The sequence below is a fragment of the Etheostoma spectabile genome, chromosome 8 (genome assembly GCF_008692095.1).
Source record: "Etheostoma spectabile isolate EspeVRDwgs_2016 chromosome 8, UIUC_Espe_1.0, whole genome shotgun sequence".
Lineage (NCBI taxonomy): Eukaryota > Metazoa > Chordata > Actinopteri > Perciformes > Percidae > Etheostoma > Etheostoma spectabile.
The window spans coordinates 25,731,503-25,737,674 of record NC_045740.1 but is presented as its reverse complement, the minus strand read 5'-3'; the positions used below and the strand labels follow the sequence as shown (position 1 = coordinate 25,737,674).

The following is a 6,172-nucleotide window of genomic DNA, read 5'->3' as shown; positions in this document are numbered from 1 at the left end:
AGGGGGAAAAGCTTGCTGATCACATCAGTTTCTAGCACAATGTAGATGGATTTAATTTGACTTTCCTTGTCTTCAAGAAGCTTTATGACCTAGTATGAGTGGCTCACCCTCTGTTTAAGTGCATTTAAGGTTGGATTTTAAGCTTGCTAGAGTTTTGTGTACTCCACTTGGCCTATTCTGCACAAGGAAAGTGCAGGGAATTTTGGGAAATCAGCAGATGATTAGCTTAGTATAGCAAACAAAAACTCCACTTTTCAACACCTCTAAAGTGTATTTACAGTTTACATCATGTTTATTTAATTCCCACAAAAAAGTGTTTTTTAACACATTTTTGTGGGCAGAGCCAGGGTAACAGTTTACCCATGTATCCAGTCTTTAAACACACAATAAGTAATTTCCCACCAGCTAGGGGTCTCTTAATCAAACAATAACAAAAGAGGGAGTTTGGTGACGTTATGAGGTAGTGTGAGAGTTGTTGTATTCACCACCATTGCCATCATTGCAATCAGCTCCCCGTGGTTAGGTTTCCTTCAGGTTTTTACCAGGAACCACGTTATAAGCAGAGATCTCCTCCTCTCCAAAACAAACATTTGCGATTAACACCAGTAAAAACACTGAATAAAGCAGATTCATGTTAAAAATTGGTATTTCTCCGACACTGTTCGGCGGACAAATCCTGATGAACTTGTTTCTCTCCTCTCTCGTCCTATGACTAAAGTCCTTTATTCCTTGTTAACTTAAAACTGGATGAAAAGTACATACTGTACATTTTTGACATAATGCTGATGCATGCACAAAGGGAATAAGATGCCAATGACAGGCAAACAAATGTAACGGACCGTTATCTTGATTACAATGACAGATTTCTTATATTGAAATGACAAATTGTTTCCTTGGACACAATTTGTCTATGAGTACTGTATATTGCTTCATTTTGTTGCAAATTGAGTTTAAAAAAAGTCTGTCTACAAATAAATGAAAAACACAAAACATGTTACTTTTTTAAAGTAAGGTACAAAATAAGCATTTCAGGTATTTTTTGGGACTAGAAGAAAAACTGTCACTGTCACTGACACTACCTAGTACAGGGGTTTCAAACTCATTTTAGTTCATGAGCCACATACCCCTAATTTGATCTTAAGAGGGTCAAACCAGTAAACTGCTCAAGAAAGCACAGAAACTGCCATAGAGTTTCTTCAGCTTTCTTCCGAGTTCTAAGACCATTGTAAGAAAAAAAATTAAGTAACAGACCCTGGGGAGAGGGGTAATATTCGGAGAAAAAAAAGTGGTTAATATGGAATTGGAATGAATTACTTCTATGCAATTTTCATACTTCACAAAGTCATCCAGTGAGCCTGATTGGACCCTTTGGCGGGCCGGTTCGGGCCCACGAGCCATGTGTTTCACACCCCTGACCTAATAAATGATAAATGTAAACAACCAAACAAGAACCCAACTATGTAAAAACCTAAAAGGATTGCTTGCAGGTTCTTCATGCACATTTCTGAAAGGCCGATTTTCTGATTCCTTCCTGGTGTTATATTTTTTTTTTTCCATGCTTCCATTGGCCCTGATATGCATCCAAAATAATGACCTTTGTTTTATTCTGTAACTAATGTAAGATTTAATTATTGACATGGCAACCCTCAAAATTTGGATTAGAACAATACAATACTAATTGTATTTAGAAACAAAACAACTCCGTGCAGCTTCATGTTGTTTGGCTTGATGAGAAAACATCAGCTGTAAGATGTGTTGTCTGTTTTTTTTACATTATATGAGGCTCTATATATTAATGTGTGTTTGGTATTGCAGGAAGCAGCAGATGGACAGTGTTGTACTGGGTCCACTGTGACTCACTGCTTGACTGACATCATATGGCAGACTGCATCATTGTAGGGCTACAACATTTTGCCATTAACTCAGCTCCAAACCCACACTGTCACCATTCATAGTGGCTGCAGCTAAGCCAGCTTTATTTGTTGCTGTTTCTGCACCACCTATTACCACCTATGACTGTAACATTTATGGGCAGCACAGGTGGCGTGACATCACAATGAGCAGAGACATGACACATGACTGCATGTAAATAAATCTGAGCTTTACCTCACAGTTGAGCCGGAAGCCAAAGCTATTGATCTACTGATCAATTTTTGCTCCTACAGTCACCTATGGTCAAGGCTGGGTCATAACTGAAAGAATTAGATCATGGGTACAATCAGCCAAAATGGGTTTTCTCAGAAGGTTGGCTGGCGTCTCCCGTAGAGATAGGGTGAAAAGCTCAGTCACTTGTGAGGAACTGTGTTGAGCCAGCTGAGGTGGTTCGGGTATCTGGTATGGATGCCCCCTGGACGCCTCCCTAAGGAGGTGTTTCAGTCATGTCCAGCTGGGAAGAGGCCTCGGGGAGGACCCAGGACTGGGTGGAGAGATTATTTCTCCACACTGGCCTGGGAAACACCCAGTCAAAGCTTGCTTGCTCCCTTGCTGGAGCTGCAGCTCATGTGACCCAACTCCAAATAAACAATGAAAAAATGAAGATGGATGGATGGTTTGTTATGTAACTATGTATAGGACAAAAACATGAACATGAATTTACACCTTGCAGATTATAGAAAAGCCAGTGTCAGTAACCTTTAGCAGCAGCGCCAAGGCCAAGGATTGATGTGATGATAACTATTGATTTGAGGGTCACTTTGGTCTATAGAAGGACCTTTGTTTCAATAGCCGCTTTCCGAGAAAAGGGATTTTTGCAGTTCTTACAACATAACATTACTAGAACACTTTTTCTCGTGTTCCAACTGGACCAATTTGGGGAGTTTTAAGTTCCTCTGACCACAGTTCCTGTAACTCTTTCAGCTCCTGCTTCAGGGCAGGGTCTTTTTACTGTCCCCTTTTCCACATGAGGGCAAAAATGTAATTTATACACCAAAAAAAAAAAGGAACCAAAAAAGCGAGGCAAGCTCTAGAGTCGGGTTTCCGGTACGGACAGATAAAAGAGGGGACAATTTTAACAATTTACTAATTTATTCATCACTAAATTCATTTCTGAGAACATTTTAGGCAAAAAAAGTTTAGAAAAGTTTATATTTTTTTAATAAAGGCAGTATTGCAAAAAATGTTTTTTTCGAATTGACAATTTGCTTCAAAGTTTTTGGAGTTGAGAAGCGCCATAAAGTGACGCAACAGCCAGCTAGTGCCTTAGTTCATAATTTTTTTGTGTATTTGTTTTCTGATTTTAATGCTAACGCTAAGATCGGTTCCATGCTTGCGTCACTCCCTTACCCTTCCGACCAGTTCCTATGGCCACTTGGCCAGTGCGAATGCAAATGACAAAGTGGGGGAGAGTAGTTAGAACTGTTTAGAAGTGGACTATTTCTATAACTACGTTCCTATAACTACTTGGTCAGAAGTGGCTATATCCTTTTTCCTCTTTCTTTTAACACTTCTCTACACGGTCACCTCTTTAAGCTAAATTTCTCTACACAATAAAGTAAGTAAATAAGTAAAATTTATTTGTATAGCACTTTTCTCAGATGAAGATCACAAAGTGCTTCACAACAAAAGGAAGCATTAACAACTCTCATAAATACAATGCATCACAAAAAACAAAAGAATAACACGTACACATAAGACCTGCCTAACCACCCTACAATCTAGTTAAAAGCCTCTTTAAAAAGTAGAGTTTTCAACTGAGTTTTAAAATTTACCACACAATCTAAGCAGCGCATGGAAGGAGGCAAAGCGTTCCACAACCTAGGTGCAAACACCTGAAATGAACGGTCCCCCCTAGTTTTAAAATGTGTAAGGGGGGCAACTAATAGTCTCTGGCCTGTTGATCTCAGACTACGTGAGGATGTACGCAGCTGTATCAGGTCAGAGATGTATGAGTCCTTGCAGGGCTCTAAAAGTTAGGACCAAAATTTTGAAGTGCATTCTAAATATCACTGGTAACCAATGAAGTGAAGCTGAACTGGAGTAATATGTGCCCTTTTACTCGTGTGGGTTAAAAGCCTAGCAGCAGAATTTTGGACAGTCTGGAGACGACAAAGATCCCTTAATAAGGCAAATAAAAAGACTGTTACAATAGTCTAAGCGAGACGAGATAAAAGCATGATAATCATCTCCAACTCGCTTTTGACACCAAGGCTCTGATCTTTGAAATGTTCCTTAATTGAAGAAAACAGTTTTTAATAAGTTGTTCGAGGTTTCTCCAGAGACATGGCCGCATCAAAAACAACACCTAAGCCCTGAGACGGGCTGAACAGACGAACCTAAGTACCAATGTGTTTCTAACCTGAGGGATGCTCTGCTCCGGAGCAATAATAAAGTTTCCGTCTTGGCTGAGTTCAACATTAAAAAGTGCCATTTAGCACTGCTTGATCATGCTCAGACAAAAAAAACTAGAAAATAAGTTAAAAAAAAAAAAAAACAAAGATGACAGTTTAAATAACTCAGTAGGCTTAAAGGAACAGTATAACTGAATGTTATCTGCATACAAGTGATAAGAGACATCCTTAAACTGGCTTATCTGTCCTAGAGGGAATATATACAGAAGGAAAAGAATTGGTCCCAGGACAGAACCCTGAGGAACACCACTCGATAAACCTGCAGTATCTGACATGTTCTGATTTATATAGACACTAAAACTTCTAACAGTAAGGTAAGATGAAAACCATTTCAAAGCTGATCCAGATATCCCTAATAGAGCCTGAAGTCTATTAAGCATAATATACACAATATACACCATGAGTGCAACCAAGTTTCCATAAATGCTGTTTTAGCAGCATCAGTGACTGACAAATGAAATGTAACTGTTGTCTGTTATCATCATCCGCTATTATCCATGCACAAACTACATTGATCCTGAATAATCTTATCTTTCTTGCATGCACGCACGCCATTACCATACACCTGATTTTGTTTTAACTTATTCACATACTGGTGGTAAATAGCAGATGCTGGTGTAATTTAAAATAGCACTGTATGTCTATTTAGTCATTATAGACGGTCAGGAGCCAGATAGATTTGTGTCAGGAAAAGTCAGTTGCCAAAAAATAATTCCAACAGTAACTCCCAAAAAATCCACAATTTTTAATTTTGACATTTCTGTTTGTGTGCAGATTAAACAAACAAGGCGCAACATGTTACTGTAATTACCAAGCTTTAGAGGTACTAATGTTTTTGAACTTCAGAAGTTTGCCGTTTCCCCCGATTTCAGTCTTCATTCTAAGCCAAGCTAACCCTTGCCTGGCTTTACCACCAAAGGATCTGGACATGAGAATGGTATCAGTCTTTTTATCTAACTTTCTGCAGGAAAGTAAAAAAAGTAAATAAGTTTATTCATAGAGCACTTTTCACAGATTAATTCACAAAATGATTTACATAAAAATATACAACACATAACTGTTAGCAATCTGTCACTTTACTGTTTTTTGTGATCAAATTTATTTTTTATTTTCAGGTTGGCTGTGGCCCAGTGGTAGAGCGGTTGCCTGCCAATTGGAAGGTTGGTAGTTCAATACCTGGCTCTGCAGTCCCATGTCGAAGTGTCCTTGGGCAAGACACTGAACCCCGAGTTGCCCTTGATGCTGCGCCATCGGAGTGCAAATGTGTGTGAGTGTGTATCTCAGGTGGCAGGTGGCACTTTGTACGGCAGCCTCGGTCACAGTTAATGAATGTGTGTTCCTGTACTATGTAAAAGCGCTTTGAGTAGTTAAGACTAGAAAAGCGCTAAAGGATTATTAGGAACACCATACTGATACTGTGTTTGACCCCCTTTAGCCTTCAGAACTGCCTTAATTCTACGTGGCATTGATTCAACAAGGTGCTGAAAGCATTCTTTAGAAATGTTGGCCCATATTGATAGGATAGCATCTTGCAGTTGATGGAGATTTGTGGGATGCACATCCAGGGCACGAAGCTCCCGTTCCACCACATCCCAAAGATGCTCTATTGGGTTGAGAGCTGGTGACTGTGGGGGCCATTTTAGTACAGTGAACTCATTGTCATGTTCAAGAAACCAATTTGAAATGATTCGAGCTTTGTGTCATGGTGCATTATCCTGCTGGAAGTAGCCATCAGAGGATGGGTACATGGTGGCCACAAAGGGATGGACATGGTCCGAAACAATGCTCAGGTTTGCTTTGCTGCATACCTCGGTTGTAACAAGTGA

The 6,172-nt window shown here is 39.5% G+C and overlaps 1 protein-coding gene across 2 annotated transcripts in view; it reads right to left on the bottom strand.

The window, feature by feature from the left end:
* kiaa1549la (KIAA1549-like a) overlaps positions 1 to 6,172 on the bottom strand; it is a 233,270-nt gene that overhangs the window by 40,693 nt on the left and 186,405 nt on the right. The gene's annotated exons all lie outside the window — the stretch shown is intronic.